Genomic DNA, 23666 nt, shown 5'->3' with positions numbered 1-23666 from the left:
AGAAGGCCGCCCTGACAGCAGGACCGACCTTTATTAATATTAATACTGCGACAAATTTAATAATCGCGTCGATAGCTTTAATTAATTCTGGTCCACGTTAATTATTATCGTCTGGAAGGTGTTACAATTTTCATAATTGGAAAATGCTTATCTGCCCTTAATATATTTAGACTTAGAAGGGGGAATTTAAAAGCTAATCCATTTGTGCACTCATTGTAAATTGATATAATTAAATATATTATTTTGGGATACCGTTCTGGTATAAAATTTTGGGTGGTAAACAAGCAAATTGTCCATTGTACGATTTTTAAGGGAAACCAATACGAGAATCTGATTGCTTAAGATTTTAAATTTTTTTGTAGTCTGTAATATTATTAAATTATATTTATTTTTAAGTTGACACATTTATTTTATTTGCCATGTGGTCCCGGAATAGAATACGCCAACCCTTACTTTTCCGTGGATGTCATAAGAGGCGACTAAGAGAAGGCAAAGTATGGGCAGCAGCGTCTCTCTTAAAACATCTCCAACGTCTAACTGCGGTTGCCAATCAACCAATCAATCGTGGCAACCACTGGCAAAACCCCCAAGAAGGAGGTTTATGGTCAGCAGTGGACAATTAAAGGCTGATATAACGATGATGATTTAGATGATTCAGAAAAGAAACTTTTTTTTAATTATAACTAATTTAAATTACTTTTTTATTGCTTTATTTTTATTGCTATATTTTAATTTTTATAATATTATAACACCAATTTGGAAGTTCTTTGATTTCGAGTGGATCACTGGAACGCACCTCTTTACATTTCTGTCGTTCATATATGTATATATGTTTGATTTTGTACAGGTAGTTGCCCACAACTATTTTGCATATATTGTTTTATAGTAAAAAGTGGTCAACGTCGTTGGTGGCACTAAAATTGTTAATATTTAGATACATATGTATATATAATGTTATTGCGTAGGTCTACTGTTTGTTGACCTAAATAAAGAGAAAAAAAAAACTAAACTAAACAATTTGAATTTCTATAAAAATAATACCAAAACCATATCGATACATTCACCACATGTACAGAGAAATTGAGTATATTGGGCTGACAACGGCATTCTGTCTCCAGTATAATACTCCGTCAATGCTCAATACATTTTTCTACAATCTTACAAAAGTGTAGCGATGTGATGTATCTTAAAATATCGCTGCTAAAGCTCGTTACAGCTGCAGTCAGCAGTAGTGTTTAGTGATGTACACGATTTTTATCGACATTCTTATAATGCTATAATATTTGGTATTAATATTATATGTCGACAACGTCATATAGTTAAAATCAGTGATACAAAAAGTGTTTCCATTCAAACGACATACGGGCGCCATATATTTGAAGACGATAAAATCAATTCTGATTACTTTTTTAAGTTTCAATGGATACTCTGATCTCAATTGATTACATTATTTTCTCTTTACTTTTCAATGCAAAAAATAATTATAACGTAGCACAGTATAATACTTGATATACTCAGTATCGTATATGTACTCATATATAAGCGTAATTACATATTCACATTAATATATCCTGTGTCACGATGTTTGTTCACGACAGTCTCTGTAACTGTTTAATTGACTTTAATGAAATTTTATAAATGCGTATTTTTTTATACCACGATGATAGTACCATCAAACAAGCATACAGCCCGTTTGATGGTAAACGGTTGCTGAAGCCTATGAATGCCTGAAATATTAGAAGTGAGTCCTCAGGAATGGCAACGCATGGGGGGTATCATGGGCGAAACAGTATACTCTGTTATATCCATGGTACTGCTCATCGCTATAGATGACGGTTACCACTTTCTATCAGGTGGGCCGTCAGCTTGTTTGCCATTCTAAGTTGTATAAAAAAAACATGTCTATCATGTGCACGTTGGCGACCCTCAATAACCTACCTTAATAACATTACTTACCTTTTTGAAGAACTTCATACTGTAGTCTCTAGGAAAAACCTCGGTAGCTACTCTAAGTTAAAATAAAGTTTTTTTACTGATGAGAAAAATTGATTCGTTAGTTGGTATATTTGCCAAATAAGTAAGAAGTAATATTAAAAAATCTCCTGAATTTGTCTTATAATTAATTCATATTGGAATTAAACTACAAATTTTATGGCTATCTTTTTAATCGGGCTATGTCTGTATTAAAATGTATCGTTAGTTAATAAATTATCGATATGGGTTATAATACGTGTACAACACTATGGTATACTATTGTCTTATTGATTGATACCATATTCGCGGTGTCGAATTTATAGCACGTTATTGGGAAGTGACGAATTTTGTACAATAAAAGAAACAATAATGTTCTTATCTTCTGCAATAATATAATATTCTTACACGCTAGTTATTGTATCAACTGTTAAATGTCCACTGCTGAATTTAGGCCTGCCCCATAAGAGAGGTTTGCCAGTAGTTGCCACGTTTGGCAAGCGGGTTAGCAACCGCAGTTTGGCTTTTGGTGATGTTTTTAGAGGGACGCTGCTACCCATCCCTCCACTATAAGCGCCTTTAATCGCCTCTTACGACACCCACGGTAAAGGAAGGGGTGGCCTATTCTATATATTTTTTATACAACTTAGAATAGCAAACAAGCTGACGGCCCACTGATGGAAAGTGATAACCGTCGCCTATAGACATGAGCAGTACCATGAACATAACAGAGTATACTGTTTCGCCCGTGATAGCCCCATACGTTGCCATTCCTGAGGACTCAGGTGTTATTCCTCTATACCCTGTAAATTCACGCCATATCCCACCCTTCAAATCGAAATACAGCCATACAAACACAACTGCTTTACGGTTGAAACACGAATGGGACAGAGGTATCCAAGCAAACAACTTTTGTACAAAGTCTCCCTCTGGTGAAATCCCTTTATATCTTGCAAAGCAAAATCTATTTGAATAATCATTATTACTGTTTTTTGTTTTGTATAAAGTGATCCAAAACTTAATTCTATGACATTATACGTCTTCAATACAGGCAAATCTTAGAATGAAACCAAAAGAGAGCTAACAAAGGGCAATAAAACGAGTGTAATGATATTATTTCCTGTTATTTGGACGTTTCTAAGCGATGTGTACCGTAATGGGGCCGTACGTAAATGAATGGCTGCGGAGGACAAATGTTGGGTCAACTTAGACGTTACGGGACCAGCCGGGAGATATATGGGTTTCCGCTTACAGCAACGATTTTAGAGTATCCCGTCTTGTACATCCGTTATTGTAATAAGATGAAGTATTGTTTGGATTGCCGTTATGTACTAAGATATTTTTTTTTGTATTTGTTTTATACATCTTAGAATGGCAAACAAGCTGACGGCCCACCTGATGGAAAGTAGTAACCGTCGCCTATAGACATGAGCAGTACCATGGACATAACAGAGTATGTACTCTGGTATATTTATATATTTATTTATGACAATTTTTCTTGTGGCTTGTAACGGTGAATAACAAAATTAGACGTAACTGAGTCCAGACTCAGGTATTAAATTAGTTTTTGCCATTTTATGACAGTCGTACTATGAATATTGTAAATGTAAGAGTTTGTAAACATGTTTGTGTATTTGTTACTCAATTACACTAAAACTACTAAAAGGATTTGTCTGAAATTTACTATATACGTAAGTTATACTCTAACTTAACATTACCACATGAATGTTTTATTTACATATATAAAATATAACACATTATAAACATACGTACTTATTTACGTCACGCAAAAAAGCTAATATTTAGAAATGAACCTTAGTTAGTTATATGTATATATATATATATATATACATATATATTGTATGAAATACATATTTTATGACGCTATTACATACTTACATTTGAAATACATTATTGGTTTAATCTAAAAATTAATTAAATTAATAATCAGTCATATTTATTATCCGTTCCCGACCCAAAGGTCCCCATGACACTTGCGGCATTTCCGCGTTGGATTGCCAGAGATGTCCTTTATATATATAGTATACTTCATTCTCGGCTAATTTGCCGGTTTTCTCAGACAACCCGTCCCAAAAACTTTTGAAAAAAAGAGATATATATATATATATATATATATATATATATATATATATATATATATATATATATTAGTTTAACAACTTGTTAGCAATGGTAGACTTATCTCTCAAAGAGACCTCTTCCAACCAACCCAATGCAATGAGGGAGAAAATAATTTAATTTATACTATATGCAAAAAAAAAAAACAGTTTTCATTTTATATTTGAAAAATCGCCTGTTCTGAGAATTTATATGTAATTGAATTACATGCAACACTGAATAATGTTTTATTTAAAAACAAAAAGTATGCACCTAACATCATATTCGGCTGACTGGATTTTGAACAGTTTCCGATACACGCTGTAACATATAGAACTATATGATATAAATTTAAATTAAGTACCTACATGTAGATTTTAATAAAAAAAAACAGTCAAGCTTTATAGGCTTCGCGATGCATCATAGACATGTGCATACTTGTACATAATTAAACCTAAAAGAACCGTGTGATCCCGGCATAGAATAGGTCCTTGCTTTCCCGTGAGTGCCGTAAGAGTCGACTAAGGAAGGGCGAGGGATGGGCAGCAGCGTCCCTCTTAAAACATCTCTAAAAGCCTATACTTGTTGTTACCAACCCGCCTGCTGTCAAACTACTGTCAAAACTCCCCTTATGGGGAAGGCTTATGTTTAGCATTAGACAGTTAAGGGCTGAAATAATAAACCTGAAAAGTGATTTTTGTACAAAATCTCCCTCTTGTAATCCTACAAGTCTGTCAAGGGTAAATGGTAACTACGGCGTGCAAGTATTAACAGCATCATGGCCTAAAATAATGACGTTGTCAAAATGTATTCTGAATTACGTGACTTTCTTATTTCGTTACTAAATATTATAAATGTGAAAGTGAGATTGTTTGTTTGTTATAATATATTTTTAAAGGTTAAAGGCTTAATCAATCATTCAATTCACCATTGTACAACCCGCCATAAACTAAAATTTCATCCGAACCATCTGGACGAGTGGCGGTCCTCCACCGTGCGTTTTTCAAGGCACTTTCTCGCACGCACAACCACTTTTTGGAATCAACTTCCAGCAGCAGTATTTCCGAACCGATACGACAACATAACCTTCAAGAAAAGAGTAGATTCCTTTTTAAAAGGCCGTCAGCACACCTGCAATGCCGTTGGTGTTGTGGGTGACCATGGGCGGCGGTAGTCACTTACCATCAGGTGAGCCACATGCTCGTTTGCCCCCTGTGTTGTAAAAAAAAATCAATCACTATTTTTTTAACAGATGATATTTAAATGGTAACTCCGCCTGCGCTAACAGTATACAGTCGAGGGACCTAGCGCCCCTCCTATCATCTCTCACTGGTGCCCCGACAGTGTATACCGTAAGCACAGGCGGGGTTACCATTCCATTATCATCCATAAAAATAACTTCGAGCCTGTATAATTTATTACTTTACCGTTGTAAAAAAGGAGTTATTTCTTTTTAGGATTCCCTACTACAATCCAGCTTATACCCGTATTACAAATGTATAAAAGTTTATAAAGATATTTGTATGTTTATTACTCAGTCGCGCTCAAACGGCTAAACAGATATTAATGAAATTTGATACACGCAAAGGTTACTATATTAATACTAATATTAAAAATGTAAAGAGTTTTATTTTTTTTATAATGGGTGAAAATGAAATGGTAATCCCGCCTGCGTTAACGGGATACGCTGGCGGAGCACCAGTGAAGGGTGATAGATGAGAATGAAAACAGGCCAGTTAGCCCATCATGATGAATTCATCAGGAATTAACCATGACAGTTTCCAGGGGGAACCGCGAGGAGGTCGACCTGGTTGGGCATATTGCTAGCAATGGGATTCTCAGTCTCCATTAATAACAATCCCTTTCCCCCCAAATGTAAAGAGTTGTAGGTGAATAGTAAATAAATGCACGCGAAGAAAGTCGTGGGAAAGAGCTAATGGGGAATATTACTGATTAATATATATTTATATATTACTTCTGTCTTTCAAACGATTTCCAACAGGAGATCAATTCGACTATAGATACTTATATTTTTGTATTTGGCTATATTTCAAATATGAAAATAAAAATATTCGTGTATATTAGTAAATTATGAATTTATTTTCATAATTATTTATACAGTAGATTGTATTTAATTCCATGTTGGTACTATATTAATTTTAAAATTGCAAATAAAAAACAAATGTTCCAATTGACACGAACCTGTTTTCTTTATAGGGCTAAATCCCTTTCTTCCTTATTCTAAATTTAAAATATCTCAATTCGGTTTTGATTATTCTTTATGTTTGTGTTACATCATAACTTTGTCAGATGTAAACCAATTTGGATTTTTTTTTTATCTAAAAGGATATAAATAGAAATAATAATACATATAAATTTTATGAAAATAGGTTGTGCCACAGTTAATTTTTTTTTTGTACGTAATCTTATATTTTTTTTATTAAAGTAACATCTTATTGGCCACTAGTACGATTTATTTGTTTTTAAATAAGAATAAAGAGGTTTAAATATTATTTTGTTACAAGTCCCTTTTCTCAGACCATATTTTACCTGACATCTGACTACATATGTTTTATTATGTGAGTTATTTCATCAAACTATGCCGTTATCAATAGATATAACAATATCAAGTATCAAGGTCAAGGTCAATATAAGTACTTACAAACTCTAGAGAACAACATCCAACAGAGATGTTATACTACCAAATTAAGTACGACTATAAAAATTATAGTAGGGGAGAGTTGTAGCAGGGCGCGCAGGTTCGGTACCATTATAAGTAATTTATCGCCCGACCAGCAGTCGGCTATCGACTCAACTTTAGGGACCGTAGTAAGCAACACGTGCTCGCTCCGGCGACGATGTGATCCACAATTTCAAATTTAGAACATTTTATTAAATATTATATTAAGTTGGGTTTACCGTTACGTGTATTATTATTATTTTTTTTTTTTTATTAACACAAGAGGCAAATGGGTATTCGACTCATTTGAGCGGTGAGTTATCAAGAGCATGCATAATACCGAAGGTATGCTAACGACGTATTTAAAAATAATATACTATTTTCTTGACGTTTACAATATCGTATCAGTGTAGGAATATTGTTGTTGGGAGTTAGTTCCAAAGTATAGTTTTTTTAATAGATAATAATAGAACGATTATCAGAGAGTTTGTACAAAGGTCGTTTGCTTGAGCACCTCTGTCTTATTCGTGTTTCTACCGTGAACCAGTTGTGTTTGCATGGCTGTGTTTGAAGGGTGGGATATGGCGTGAATTTACAGGGTACAAAGATAACACCTGAGTCCTCAGGAATGGCAACGCATGGATGGTATCATGGGCGAAACAGTATACTCTGTTATGTCCATGGCACTACTCATGTCTATAGGCGACGGTTATCACTTTCCATTAGGTGGGCCGCCTGCTTGTTTGCCATTATAAGTTGAAATAATATATATATATATATATGAAAAAGTAAAAACTGAGTTACCACATCGAACAAAAAGAATTACAAACAATAATTTTACATGATAACAACCCAGAAATAAAATCACGAATTTTAAAATGAATTTTACATAGAGCGGTTCATAAATATTAAAATTTATACGCTCAATTTATTATTAAAATGACTTTTTTATTCGTACTGTGCATTGTCATTACATTTATTATGGTCAGAGAAACAGCACGCAGGTTCATTAAAATAAATTATTCTGTTTAAATTCGAATCAGAATTAAAATAAAAAAAGTAAAAAAAAAAAAACTTCATGTGACACAGAGACAAGGGCTTATTACTGTTTTGAATCCTAATTATGTATGTTCGTACAAAAGTATATTTTATAATAAGTAAATTACATATGAAAATATTTTCTATGTCGGTTATAATTAATATTTTATATTTAAGCAATTTCTATTATTTCTGATTATTAAAACAGTGCTCCGATAGTGAATTAGAAAGTTAATCATGAAATTTTATTTTATTTTTTTATTTTATTTTATACAAAAATTCACAGCTCTTAAAAAATAACTTACATGCTAAGTCTCTTATGAATACAGCCAATAATGGGTTTTATTTATACAAACAAAAATTTTGATTTCAAAGCGAGGCAGGCAAGTTAGAGTGGGTGTATGCAAGTAATATAAGCACATGTATGAAAGAAACCCTATCTTATTAAGAAATAAATTTCTTAATAAGATATCTATTGGACTTCATCACCAAAAGGTATTTAAATATTTGGAAAGAAAAATATTATAAATATAAATCTTAGATATACATATGTGCAAATTATTGTAGGTATTTAGAAAAGTGCGATATTTATTTATTTATTCATTTAGGCACAGCAACAGTATTACAATGCACATTAAATTGACTATAATAAACTTTATAACTAATTGTTTTAAAATTGTACACCATTAATTGCTACGCACAGGGTTAGCTTATACTAGTTTCAATATTATATACAATAACTATAGAAAATGAGAACAATTATATATTAAACTCAGACACTTCTTTTGCCATTTTAAGAAAAGAATTTAAATTATAAGTGAAAATGTATAATATAAAAATGTACAAAAATATGGCAGTAAAATTATAGATATAAAATTTTAATATGAATATAATGAGATTTATGGTACTTATTATTCATGTTTATAAACGACAGTTATCGCCTTTTATCAATGTAGTAACATAATTAGTGTGATGTGGAAAAATGAGTGGGTAGAAGAAAAAAATTCTGTCGCGGAAGCGGTGACGCGACAGCGTACGTCAGTCTACTCGTGACCGCGGCAGGTGTAACATGGCCGAAACGTTGAGATAATTTAATTAAAATATCACAGTTCATCTAAATAATCGCCTAAATTTACCTATAATTCACACAATTTCCGTGTCTTATAAAACATAAAACATGCAACACTAAAGTTCCATCAGGTAAGCAGCTTGTTTATCATTAAAATTGGCATATAATAAAGTGTTCATAGTGCTAAATAAAGCATCAAGGAATTAAGGAATACCGTACAATATCCTAGAATTGAAAAGAAGTACCTCCAGACATATCGTCATAGTCGTAAAATACTGACGGATCTTTATATGTAATATTCGTCAGATCCGTCAGTATTCTACTACTATGATGATATATTTTCGCTCTGTCAATACATTAAAATTTTATTATTTTAATAAAACATATCAATTACAAGTATAAAATTTGTCATAAAACGCAACCCGAATGCGATACGAAACCATGAGAGCCACTTTCCTCCTGCATTGAAATGACAAAGCCGTTGAAACGCGTAATTTTTACTTTAACGTGACAAATTGAAAGCGAACCTTTTTAGCGCCATCTAGCGGAATACTCGACCTTATCGGTAACGTTATAAGGTACACGGAATATTGAGGGAACGCTGATATTAATCAAGAAAGAACGACCAGTTCTTTTTTCTCCCTTCATCAGTGCAGTATAATTTGAATAATTAATTTATTCTTTAAAAGGTTGGATAAATATAGTATACAGTAATATGTAGGATTGTAATTTATTCTAATTTAGGTAAGAAAACTATGAAATAAAGTTTGTTCTTATTATATAACAATAATAGAAGTGTGAAAATGAGTTTTTTTGTTACCTTTTAGTGCTTCAACGACTTAACCGATCACTATGAAATTTAGAATTTACTTTTTATCTTGGAGAAAGTTAGTTTATTATAAATATGATAATAATGTAAAGGAGCTTCTCTATTTATTATTCGTAACGCTATATCACAGCACGAGATGTCGCCACTAGCCAGCCGATGTCGAGCTGTGCCTCCTCTAGTTATAGCCACCACCACACATCAAGTCATATGTAGGGAAAATGGGATTATTAGTAATGGGATTATTAGTAATAGGATCTATCAGTTTCCATTGCTAAGAATACCCTATTAGGTCGACCTCCACCCGGTTTCCTCGTCTCTATATCTAGCCACGTAGTCCCGGTATAAAAAGGGTTACCTTCTCCATGGGTGCCATAGGAGGCGACTAAGGGAACTTAATAGTCGAGTTTTGGGTAGTAGCGACCCTTTAAAACATCACCAAAAGTCTAACTGCGGTTGCCAACTCGCCTGCCAAGCGTGGCAACTTGTAACAAAACTCACCTTATTAACGGCTAATATGAATAAATCAATATCTAGTCCATTAAAAATTACAAAATATTTAACTATGGCCATTCCATCGTGATCACATTCGCTGTATACTGCAGCATGTGCTTTTTCGATTAACTATTAACCCTTATTGCGGTGCAATACGGTTCACATTACCATGTATCAGGGGCATTAATATTCACGTATATTCCCAGTTCGCATCGGGCGTCACAATAATTATGACAAAGTGAGCGTTGAAGCTGCAAGTCAATTTTACTGCGTTTGAATTTTTTTTATCATTTTATACCCCTTCATAATGGCATAGTTCTTTATACACTGTCGCCATGCAGTGCAAATTTAACAAAATATATATTTCCGAAATGTGTATTTTGTTTAAATTGCATCACTGCACATGTTGGAATAATATAAAGGTGAAATATAAACGAGGCTGGTGAAACAGAGGATATAAAATGCGGACATCTGCTTTCAGGTATAACGATATTTTATTTCTAACTAACCTTTCTGTAACAGAACTTACAAAGAAAATAATATTTATTCGATTTGTTACAGTAAAGGTCTCTGTTGGCATTATCATCACCATCTCAGCCATTATCTGTCCACTGCTGAACATAGGCGTCCACCATAAACTGTATACATATATATGTGTAAATATACTGGTCATTTTATTTTTATTTATTTATCAGTTCTTATAAGTAAAAATGTGACTTTGTTAAAGTTAGTGACTTCATTTTCCTTTAATTTGGACAGTGGTAAGAGAGTGAAGTGATTAGAAAAAAAAATGTTTATTTAAAAACTAATGTTTAATAAAATCTTCATAGGACTATTTTGAAAGTATAAAATATGCTTCAGATAAGGAAAAAATTTTCCAAATCAGTTTAAAAATGACGGAGTTATGGGATAACGAACATAAAGACAATACAACTAAATTGAGCATCTCTTTTTTTTTTGGAGTCGATTAAAAATTAGAGAGGATACACTATATTGATTACAGCATCCAAAATTAATGTAAAGTCTTTTACTAAATGGTAGTTAAGACAGATCATTATAAAATACAAGAAATAGAAGAATATAGAAAACGTGGAAGATCTAGACTGGCGTGTAATAAATAAATAGACTCTGTATTTATAAAAGGTTATGAAGGTAGATGTACTAAGAAGATATATGTACGGATAGAGGTCTTTGGTATTCGATTCTCTTTCTCTGATCTGTAAAGCCATGTTGCGAAGATAACAACGCCATAGACTGCAAACATATGTCACATAAAAATAGTGTGACATAAATAAGAGAGTATGAAATAGCTCAGCTAGCGTGGAAATGATATTTTATTATGAAGCAGGGTAAAAACGGTTGGCACGCGTACAATATGGTTGTGTTCCGTTTCCGGTATCCAGGTAGAATTTCTGCGCCTAGAATATAATATTTCTGTGCGTAAATTACGTTGTAACATTCAATGGTTGTAAATTGCGATGGATTTACTATGGATAGTAAAGTTGAAATTCCAAATATTTCATGTAATTTTACAAACCATTATGTTGAAATCTTGTAATAAAAAAAAATAATCTACTGAAGTTATTTAACGTCTTACTTATGATTACATATTTTCAACATAATAATAAGCGTTGCAGGAATGGCAAAATATGGGGGGTATCATGGGCGAAACAGTATACTCTGTTATGTCCATGGTACTGCTCATGTCTATAGGCGACGGTTACCACTTTCCATCAGGTGGGCCGTCAGCTTGTTTACCATTCTAAGTTATATAAAAAAAATATATAACTACAGTAACAACCGGCCAAATTTAAAGCCAAACTATCACCGAGACTACCCTACAAATTATAATTAAAAATAAAAGATTTTTTTTAATAGAATTTTTGTGATATAACTACAAAATTATCGTCTTTAAATTTTTCTCTTTACTTGTACTATATTAACATTGATTCTCTTGCAAATTTAAAAATAAACGTTATACATGACCATACTTTTTGATTAAGTTGACTTAGAAGTTTGAGCTTTTCACAGCTTCAAGGATTGCAGACTTCAGTATTTCAGTTTAGCAATTTCACATGTTCCTGACATAAAGGCTCTCAACAGACGTAGAGAGATATGGATCATAAAATGATACTATAAGGATCCCGTTTGGAGTATGTAATCCTAAAAATGATGAAATTTCAATTAGAATGTTAAAAGAATGCCCAATAAAGTCAGGGAAGGATTACTAGCTTTATTGTCTGATAAACTCGTAATTTTTTCCTCGCATATTCTTTAGTAATTTCAGGGCTTTCAATTGCTTATAATTATATATATATATATATATATATATATATATATATATATATATATATATATATATATATATATATATATATATATATATATATATTATGGCAGTATCTTATTTGGATTGAGAGATACAAAAGAATGTCTTAGAGAAGAGATTATAGTCTCTCGCTTCCAAAATCATCAAACTGGCTTTTTTACAAAAAAAAAAAAATCTTTTAACATTGAATTTTCGGCAACATGTCATATATTTGATTAATGTATGCTCATCAAGAGTACTATTTCATCTACATCTTAATTTATTTTTAATATACAAATTTAATATACAGATTATTTTATGGAACAAGGCATTTTTTCAACCTCTGTGACATCTTTTGTGACAACCTCTGTTACATCTGTGGCATCTTTTAAAATAAATTTGCTTGTTTTAAAGATAAGTGTTAACACATATACAGATGAAAAGCACACAACACTTGTGTTTTTTTGATGGGTGATAATGGAATGGTAACCCCGCCTGCGCTAACGGGATACGCTGGCGGAGCACCAGTGATAGATGAGAATGAAAACAGGCCAGTTAGCCCATCATGATGAATTCATCAGGTATTAACAATGATAGTTTCCAGGGGGAACCACGAGGAGATCGACCTGGTTGGGTATATTGCTAGCAATGGGATTTTTAGTCTCCATTACTAACAATCCCTCTCCCCTCACATCACTTGCGTTATTAAACACAACCGTCACAATACTATTTTCCAAAATGAAGTCAAACAAAGTAAACTGTAAAGCGGTTTTTCTAATTTGCCTTCGTGACAATGATAAATGGATTTTCGAAGCTCGAAGCTCAACGACTTTCTTTGTTTACTCTGCAATGGACAGCAGATACCTGTACATACATACTGCTTAGACGTTCTGCCACAGATTATAATACACCCATAGCAAGGAGTCTCGTTCCACGCAGCAGTTTAACAAAGAATCTGCATCTTTGGTTAGTCTATGTTGTCTTTGTTGTTTGGGTAGATATACTCTGTAAGCGTATTACTGTTTAGGTGCTAATGTTTCGCCGGTGACGCGGGTCGGGTATTGTAAACACATTTAATGGAGACAAGAAGAAAGTGCAAGGGAAACAGTTGGGGTTGTTTTATGAACTTACTTTGTGATATCTCTCTTAATTTTGTCTCCGTCTTCACACCAAATATATTTATTTCTAATGCAGTATTAGTTCCTCTTTTAAATTCAGAATACAAGTTTAGAACTTCCTTATAATGGGCTTCAAACTGTTAGATCTTAATTTTTATAGACAAGCTCATAAGTGAATAAGTAAATTTAAAATGATATTAAGTATATGGTTGTAATTTATGGCCAGCTCACTATATGTCAATAAGGGATTATTGACCAGAAGGAGACTTTGTACAAAAGTCGATTGCTTGGGCACCTCTGTCCAATTCGTGTTTCAACTGTGAAGCAGTTGTGTTTGCATGGCTGTGTTTCGGTTTGAAGGGTGGGATATGGCGTGAATTTACTGGGTCCAGAGGAATAACACCTGAGTCCTCAAGAATAGCAACGCATGGGCGGTATCATGGACTAAACAGTATACACTGTTATGTCCATGATACTACTCATGTCTATAGGCGACGGTTACTAGCGGTGGTCAGCTTGTTTGCCATTCTAAGTTGTATAAAAAAAAACCTGGAATCGAACCTGGGACTTCATTTTCTGTACCACAGAGTTCGTTACGGTACATTATCATCAGTTTCTTTGATCATTACCTAAACGCAACTAAATTGATGAGTAAATAGACAAAATGGCCTTGAAAATAAATTTGTACCCTCACAAGTATCCCTGACTGATCACAGGATTAGTGAAGGAAACCACCCGACCGCTACATCAACTGTAATAAAATAGCAAGATAAGGATAGGTTCAAACTGGAACATACTCATATATACGACATGGTTGACAAAATTATCCTCATGATTTGCATATGGTAATAAAAATCGGTAAAAAAAACTTTTAAGTTAAACGGTTTTATTTTATGTGCACTGAAAACTACAAAATAAATAAATAGTTACTTACCTATCAACCTACGTAGGTGATCTCGGTCATTAATATCTCTGATGGTAGTGGTTGTCATAACATGAACCATGTCAGCGGCCGAAAGGCAGTTCATGAGAGAACACTAACACCAGGGTTTGCTTGGTAGGTAAACTAAGCAGCCCACACTATAACAAGTAGGTATTTTGACCTTCTAGTTCAGAAATATTTTAGTACTAGGCAGAATAGCTTTTAGGCATATTAGACTAAAATAAAAACGTGGGGCCCATTAACTATTTCTGTATTACTTTCTACTATACTAAGTGTGGATTGCATCGACTTATTATACTCGTCATCATCATCATCCTAGCGGTTTATCCCGGTCGCATCCGAAACCTCATAGCTCAGGAGTCCAGGGTCCGCTGAATCGACTTACTATAATCGTAACTGGAGGTTTTGACCATCAATAACCAGCCGTTACGGCTTCACCAGTGAACGCCGAGCTCATGATCTACCAAAGTATAAGATATGCTCTGCTATAGGTATGATTTCAGAGGGGCCCCACGTTTTTATTTTAGTCTAATATGCCTAAAAGCTATTCTGCCTAGTACTAAAATATTTCTGAACTAGAAGGTCAAAATACCTACTTGTTATAGTGTGGGCTGCTTAGTTTACCTACCAAGCAAACCCTGGTGTTAGTGTTCTCTCATGAACTGCCTTTCGGCCGCTGACATGGTTCATGTTATGACAACCACTACCATCAGAGATATTAATGACCGAGATCACCTACGTAGGTTGATAGGTAAGTAACTATTTATTTATTTTGTAGTTTTCAGTGCACATAAAATAAAACCGTTTAACTTAAAAGTTTTTTTTACCGATTTTTATTTTCTTGTTTTTAGTATTTAGTGAAATTGTTTACCGAATATTCCTTATTCTATTTAATTCATTCAGTGCATCATTATTACATGGTTTCTTACCTGATAATTTAGTACAATCTAATTCCTCAATACATAGCCCTTCCAGAGACTTGACTCGACTTAGAGCCACGTATGCTTGTCCTTCTTCAAACCATTTTGAACCCAAATATACTACTGCATGGTCGACGGTGCTGCCCTGCATTTTATGGACGGTGAATGCCCATGACAAAACTAAGGGCAACATCCTTTTTTCAGCCGTACCATAATTGAATTTTGCTGGAAACTGGCCGTCTGTGCCAAAGTCAATTAAAACTGATGATATATCTGTTTCGTACATTTGGGTTCGACGGAACTGAGGCCAAAAAGGTGTCTGAGTGTCAAGTGTCTGAGAGTCTAGTGTCTGAGTGTCTTGTATCCGAGTGTCGAGTGTCTGAGTGTATAGTGTCTAGTGTTTAGTATCTGAGTGTCGAGTGTCGAGTGTCGAGTGTCTAGTGTCTGAGTGTCGAGTGTCTGAGTGTCTAGTGTCTGAGTGTCGAGTGTCTGAGTGTCTAGTGTCTAGTGTCTAGTGTTTAGTGTCTGAGTGTCGAGTGTCGACTGTCGAGTGTCGAGTCTCGAGTGTCTAGTGTCTAGTGTCTAGTGTCTAGTGTCTAGTGTCTAGTGTCTAGTGTCTGAGTGTCTAGTGTCTGAGTGTCTAGTGTCTGAGTGTCTAGTGTCTGAGTGTCTAGTGTCTGAGTGTCTGAGTGTCTGAGTGTCTGAGTGTCTGAGTGTCTAGTGTCTGAGTGTCTGAGTGTCGAGTGTCGAGTGTCGAGTGTCGAGTGTCGAGTGTCGAGTGTCGAGTGTCGAGTGTCAAGTGTCGAGTGTCGAGTATCGAGTGTCGAGTGTTTAGTGTCTGAGTGTCTAGTGTCTGGGTGTCTGAGTGTCAAGTGTCTGAGAGTCTAGTGTCTGAGTATCTTGTATCCGAGGGTCTAGTGTCTGAGTGTCTAGTGTCTGGGTGTCTGAGTGTCTAGTGTCTAAGTGTCGAGTGTCGAGTGTCGAGTGTCGAGTGTCGAGTGTCGAGTGTCGAGTGTCGAGTGTCGAGTGTCGAGTGTCAAGTGTCAAGTGTTGAGTGTCGAGTGTCGAGTGTCTAGTGTCTGAGTGTCTAACGTCTGGGTGTCTGAGTGTCAAGTGTCTGAGAGTCTAGTGTCAGAGTGTCTTGTATCCGAGTGTCTAGTGTCTGAGTGTCTAGTGTCTGGATGTCTGAGTGTCTAGTGTCTAAGAATCGAGTGTCGAGTGTCGAGTGTCGAGTGTCGAGTGTCGAGTGTCGAGTGTCGAGTGTCGAGTGTCGAGTGTTGAGTGTCAAGTGTCGAGTGTCGAGTTTCGAGTGTCTAGTGTCTGGGTGTCTGAGTGTCAAGTGTCTGAGAGTCTAGTGTCTGAGTGTCTTATATCCGAGTGTCGGAGTGTCTAGTGTCTAGTGTTTAGTATTTGAGTGTCGAGTGTCTAGTGTCTGAGTGTCGAGTGTCTGAGTGTCTAGTGTCTAGTGTCTAGTGTCTAGTGTCTAGTGTCTAGTGTCTAGTGTCTAGTGTTTAGTGTCTGATTGTCGAGTGTCGAGTGTCGAGTGTCGAGTGTCGAGTGTCGAGTGTCGAGTGTCGAGTGTCGAGTGTCAAGTGTCGAGTGTCGAGTTTCGAGTGTCTAGTGTATGAGTGTCTAGTGTCTGGGTGTCTGAGTGTCAAGTGTCTGAGAGTCTAGTGTCTGAGTGTCTTGTATCCGAGTGTCGGAGTGTCTAGTGTCTAGTGTTTAGTATCTGAGTGTCGAGTGTCGAGTGTCGAGTGTCTAGTGTCTGAGTGTCGAGTGTCTGAGTGTCTAGTGTCTAGTGTTTAGTGTCTGAGTGTCGAGTGTCGAGTATCGAGTGTCGAGTGTCGAGTGTCGTCGAGTGTCGAGTGTCTGAGTGTCGAGTGTCAAGTGTCGAGTGTCGAGTATCGAGTGTCGAGTGTTTAGTGTCTGAGTGTCTAGTGTCTGGGTGTCTGAGTGTCAAGTGTCTGAGAGTCTAGTGTCTGAGTGTCTTGTATCCGAGGGTCTAGTGTCTGAGTGTCTAGTGTCTGAGTGTCGAGTGTCGAGTGTCGAGTGTCGAGTGTCGAGTGTCGAGTGTCGAGTGTCGAGTGTCGAGTGTCTAGTGACGAGTGTCTAGTGTCTAGTGTCTGAGTGTCGAGTGTCTGAGTGTCTAGTGTCTGGTGTTTAGTGTCTGAGTGTCGAGTGTCGAGTGTCGAGTGTCTAGTGTCTGAGTGTCTAGTGTCCGAGTGTCTAGTGTCTGAGTGTCTTGTATCCGAGTGTCTAGTGTCTGTGTGTCTAGGGTCTGGGTGTCTGAGTGTCTAGTGTCTGAGGGTCTATCGTCTGAGTGTCTAGTGTCCGAGTGTCTAGTGTCTGGGTGTCTCAGTGTAGTCCTATTATTTGATACCCATATTGTGGTGGTTGTGGAAAAATATGTACCTAGTCCGCCATATTGGAACGGCGTCCATCTTGAATTTTAAATTTTGACATAATCATCGTGTTTTACTAGTGTAGCCCTTTCATTTGGTATCCATATTGCGGGGGTTAAGGAAAAATATGTAATCCGCCATTTTGTATCGGCGGCCATCTTAGATTTATAATGTTATTGATTTTATTATATTGTATTGTCATCTAAATTAAATATGTGTACCAAATTTCAGATCAATCTGACAACGGGAAGGTGCTTAAATTCCAATTTCTAATTTTGACCCAAATAAATAAATACCGTACAGGTCGAGCTAAATAAAACCGTTTAAAAAAGGGAATTTTTATTATTTGGACACGAGAAAAATTAATATGTATAGCTATTTTTGCATGTTTCTTTCAAAATTTTTATTCCGGTAACAGTCGGAGACCCTATAAATATGGACAATGGATACCAATATTGTATTGAAATCCATACTCGTCAGTGGACCTCAACAAGTTATTTCTGATGATGATAGTTTTGTCTCTGATGATTGTACATTTTTGTAACTTATGATTCAGACTAATTTAATAAAGCAGAAGACTTTAAATGTTTGTTTGGAAGCGCTGAAACTTCCAGTCGAATTTGAAAGATTCTTTTTGCATTTGAGAATTCATATCTCAATGAGGCCTCATCAAAACGGCCACACAGCAGTCTATTGTGGAATGCTCTCGCTAAGCGGTGAACAGAAGTAGATGGAGACATATTGCGAGGACCTCAATCGCGAAGGAGAGCCTCATCGACGATCCACTGTCATTGTGAAAACCACGACCACTCTGTTAAGGGTGTACGACTGAAGAGAGAGATCTGAGTGAAGGTTATTTATATATTAGGTTAATCGATAATACAATACGACCACGTGCGAAGAAATGGAATACAGCTAGTTAATATATAAATCATTGATATATGAGAGAGTATATATATATATATATCAAGATATATATATATTCGAAATACCGCGATCGTAATACACTGTTCATCACAAAGGTTAACTGGTAAAAAATTCAACTAGCATTAAGTCCGCCTTTTGTACCGTATATTTTTTTGACCAATAAAGTTATTTAAATAAATAAATTTACGTGCTAGCTTTTTAACTGGCTTGTTGCATCAGTCGTTATCAATCCACTTCTGAACATAGCTTCGTTCATAAGAGGGGTTTTACCAGTTAGCTACGCATGCCATAGTTGGCAATCGCAGTTTAGCTTTTGACGATGTTTTAAGATGGACGCTGCTGCCCATTCCTACACAATAAGCTCCCTTAATCGCCTCTTACGGTACCTATAGGGAAAAAGGGGTGGCCTATTCTATGTCGGCTAATTGGCTTCCTGTATATTTAATCATTAAGTCATTAAAGTTGTAAATTCCATTTAATACAAATAAATAATGTTCAAGGCACTTTCTTCCACGCACAACCACTCTTTGGAATCAACTTCCAGCAGCAGCATTTCCAGACCGATATGACATCTTAACTTTCAAGAAAAGAGCATATTCCTTTTTAAAAGGCCGGCAGCACACCTGCAGTGCCGTTGGTTTTCATGGGCGGCGGTAGTCACTTATCATCAGGTGAGCCGCATGTTCGTTTGCCCCCTGTGTTGTAAAATTTCTTATCGGATTCTATGTTAAATCCAAGATGCAATGTGAACAGAGCCTATTGCGGTAAGTTGGAGGGTGTAGTGGCATATTACCTTGATAGATCATTACGGTAATGGGGGTCAGCAATGGTGCCCACGGGAGCCCGGGTCACACCTGACGGCGATCCTTATCTACCTAATGACCCGCAAATCACCGGACAGAGGTTTGTTTCATGATTCCGTTTACTGGAATAATTTTATTCCTTCCTATATTGCAGTATTTTTATTTGTAAGCGATTTTTTTTTATACAACTTAGAATGGCAAACAAGCTGTCGGCTCACCTGATGGAAAGTGGTAGATTACGATACCATAAGACCGGATTCATGAAAAGTTCCAATGAGAATGATATACGGGAACTACATAGAAGCGGGCAACGCTGCGAGAAACGACTAGTACATATAAAAAATATACTCTTACTAATTCTAAGCGAGTAATTCTATTAACTTACAGTTACCATCACTCTATTAGATGTTACTGAATAAACCAAGATATTTATCTTGGACTTTTAAAAATGTAATCCTGCCAACGTGAAAACCGGGATGCAATTTATCTTAGTAAAGCATGTCGCGTCTTGGAAGCTTAACTTTTTGCATGTCTTGGTATTCATAACTGCACACCAAGTTTGAATCTAGAGTGTAGTTGATATATCTTTATTGAAATAAAGTTAGAAGATAATTTTAGACTAGCTATGTTTTGTGACTTTTTTTTATTTTTTTTATACAACTAAGAATGGCAAACAAGCTGACGGCCCATCTGATGGGTAAAGTAGATATTAAGGCCTGAAAGTGGTAACCGTCGCCTATAGACATGAGCAGTGCCATGGACATAACTGAGTATACTGTTTCGCCCGTGATACCCCCCATGCGTTGCCATTCCTGAGGACTCAGGTGTTATTTCTCTGTACCCAGTAAATTCACGCCATATCCCACCCTTCAAACCGGAACACAGCCATGCAAACACAACTGCTTCACGGTTGAAACACGAATGGGACAGAGGTACCCAAGCAATCGATTTTTGTACAAAGTCTCCCTCTGACTACCTTCGTATATGTAATACAACATGATTATTATTTAATAACATTATATATAAATGAACATATGTACTAATGTTTCTCCGTTTGTGCCCCGGCATAGAACGGGCCATCCCTTCCTTTCCCGTGGATGTCGTAAAAGGTGACTAAGGGAGGGCGGAGGATAGGCCGCAGCGTCCCTCTTAAAAAATTCACAAAGGCCTAACTGCGGTTGCCAATCATGGAAACTACTGACAAAACTCCCCTTATGGGGAAGGCTTATTTCCAGCAGTGGACAGTTAATGGCTGAAAGGCAGCTAAATGATTTTAGATTCATTAGACTTAAAATGTTTTAATTTAGAACACTTAATTATGTACTATAACTAAATATTATTTCTTCAAAAGTAGGACTATGATCCGCAGCAAGAAGCGGTGGCTAACAAAATTAATATAAGACCTCGCGTCACAGCCGCTCACGATTAAGGGTCCCGAATTGGTCCCGAATCTAATTGAGCTTTTTCTATCTAATTACACGTAATGTAAACTGGCAGTTATTATATTAAAATATAAGACCTATTATATCCAAAGTTGCTTAATAATGAATTATTGGCATCGGTACTATATTTTTATGAATCTTGTGTTTTTTGGAGAAAAAAAAATAATGAAGACAAAAGAGGCAATACGTCTATTTTATTGTAAAAAGCAATCTTTACTAATGTACTTTACTTTGGTGTTGTGGGTGATCATGGGCGGCGGTAGTCACTTACCATCAGGTGAGCCGCATGCTCGTTTGCCCCCTGTGTTGTAAAAAAAAAAAAAAAATGTAATAATAAATGTGAAAGTGAGTTTGTTTCTTACGATATAGCGCTTTTTTTTAATGGGTGAAGGTGATATGGTACCTTTGTCTGCGCTATCGGTTTTCCCTGGCGGGGTATTGGTGAAGGGTGACAAGTGAGGATGAAGTCAGGTCAGTTGGCCCATAGAAACAATTGAACAAGAATTAACCACTATGGTTTCCAGGGGAACCGCGCGGAGGTCGACATGATAGGGTGTATTGCTAGCAATGGGGCTGTTAAATCTTATTACTAACAATCACTTTCCCCCCTTTATAGCGCTTTAACGGCTTAATCAATCACTATGAAAATTGGTATACACATACCATATGGAATTGAGAAGGATAAAGGCTACTTCTTGTTCGGGTCAATAAATGAATGAATGAATTAATGAATGGTTTATTCTCTCTTCACAAAAGGTAGTATAAAGTAACAACTTGAGGTACAATTTGATATGAAGACCAATTTTGTGAGAGACTGGTGCTTGCGGTAGGTTTAGAAGAACCTGTGTTACAAGTCACCAGTGCCCCATCTCCATGGACTACACAAATACAAGGCAACCAATTAGTGTTATAATACACAGATAACAATAATAAGATATCAAGTGGAAAAATAAAATTAACATTAAAACTTAACTAATAGGTATATAACTTAGGCAAAGTTAATTACAAAATACAGACTATGTGTACGTGTGTGCGTGTGTGCGTGTGTCTGTGTGTGCGTGTGCGTGTGCGTGTGCGTGTGCGTGTGCGTGTGCATATGCGTGTGCGTATGCGTGTGCGTGTGCATATGCGTGTGCGTGTGCACGTGTGTGTGTGTGTGTGTGTGTGTGTGTGTGTTGTAATTAAATGAGATAGATATATAATTTATTTGTATCACTTACAGCATATAAATCGATAGAAATATATCGGTCATGTGAACGAAGTCGTGTATAAAAGCTAGTCAAATATGTATCTAAAAATATGTGCTTATTCATAACGCATATAATTCAAATACTTTGCTTTGAAACCATTTAATTTCGAACGGAAATTCGTATTAAATCCATAATTACTTATTTCACATTATATATTCAATAAGAATTTGTACTGAATGAAAAAATACAATTACGTTGAAACGAAGCGACATACAAAAAAGTGTCGTACGGCGCAGAGAATAAGAGCTTCGCTAAAGTATTATTGCACCCTTACTCCAGATTTTTAAAGATAATCCGAAAAAATCACAGCCTCGTCAAATGGTGGGATGCGACCTGAAATAGACTTTCCTGTGTAGATATTAAGGGCTAAATTCTTTTGTGAAGCTATAGACGAGGGCGGTGAGTGGCTCAGTTTTCCCAAAGGATATTACACCTTTTGCTTGCGTCTGTAGCTATCAGTACTAGGAGTTTGTACTTGTGAATACGTCTTCATTGGAGTTCCTTGTTAATGTTAATAGAATACTAATGTACTGTGGTATAATGTGATATAAAAATTAGTCGTTTATTCTCGGGATAGAATTGGTCACGTTTTCCTTTCCCGTGCTCTAAAGCGACTAAGAGAACTTAGTGGTCGAGGGACAGGCAGCAGCATACCTGTTAAAACGTCACAAAAACTTTACTACGGTTGCCAAACTCGCCTGCCAGGCGTGGTAACTATTAGTAAAACCTGTCAATAGGGAGAGGCATAAAGGCATAAGGCAGTGAACAGTTAATGACTGACTTGATGATGATGATGGCTTGGTAAAAGGTTTAATTCAATGATGACTTATTTGAGTGGTAAAATTTTGTATTTAAGTTGATTGTTTTTTTTTTATACAACTTAGAATGGCAAACAAGCTGACGGCCCACCTGATGGAAAGTGGTAACCGTCGCCTATAGACATGAGCAGTATCATGGACATAATAGAGTATACTGTTTCGCCCATGATACCCTCCATGCGTTGCCATTCCTGAGGACTCAGGTGTTATTCCTCTGTACACTTCAAACCGAAACACAGCCATGCAAACACAACTGCTTCATTGCATGTTTATTCATTGCTTGGTATATTTTGTCTTTATTGATATTATAAATGTGAAAGTGAGCTTGTTACCTCTTAGCGATTTAATGGCTTGACCAATTATTACAAAATTAGTTATAATAGTTTTTTTTTATATACCACAAAGGTGGCAAACAAGCGTACACCCCATCTGATGGTAAACAATCACTGTTGCCTATAAAATCACTCGACTATTTAGACATGTTATTTTAAATTTTCTTTAATTACAATCTATTGAACAAAAACCGCAAGTTTCGATT

This window comes from Galleria mellonella, unplaced genomic scaffold, assembly GCF_026898425.1.
Source record: "Galleria mellonella isolate WM207_F2 unplaced genomic scaffold, CSIRO_AGI_GalMel_v1 utg1217, whole genome shotgun sequence".
NCBI classification, from domain to species: domain Eukaryota; kingdom Metazoa; phylum Arthropoda; class Insecta; order Lepidoptera; family Pyralidae; genus Galleria; species Galleria mellonella.
Note: the sequence above shows the minus strand (reverse complement) of the source record.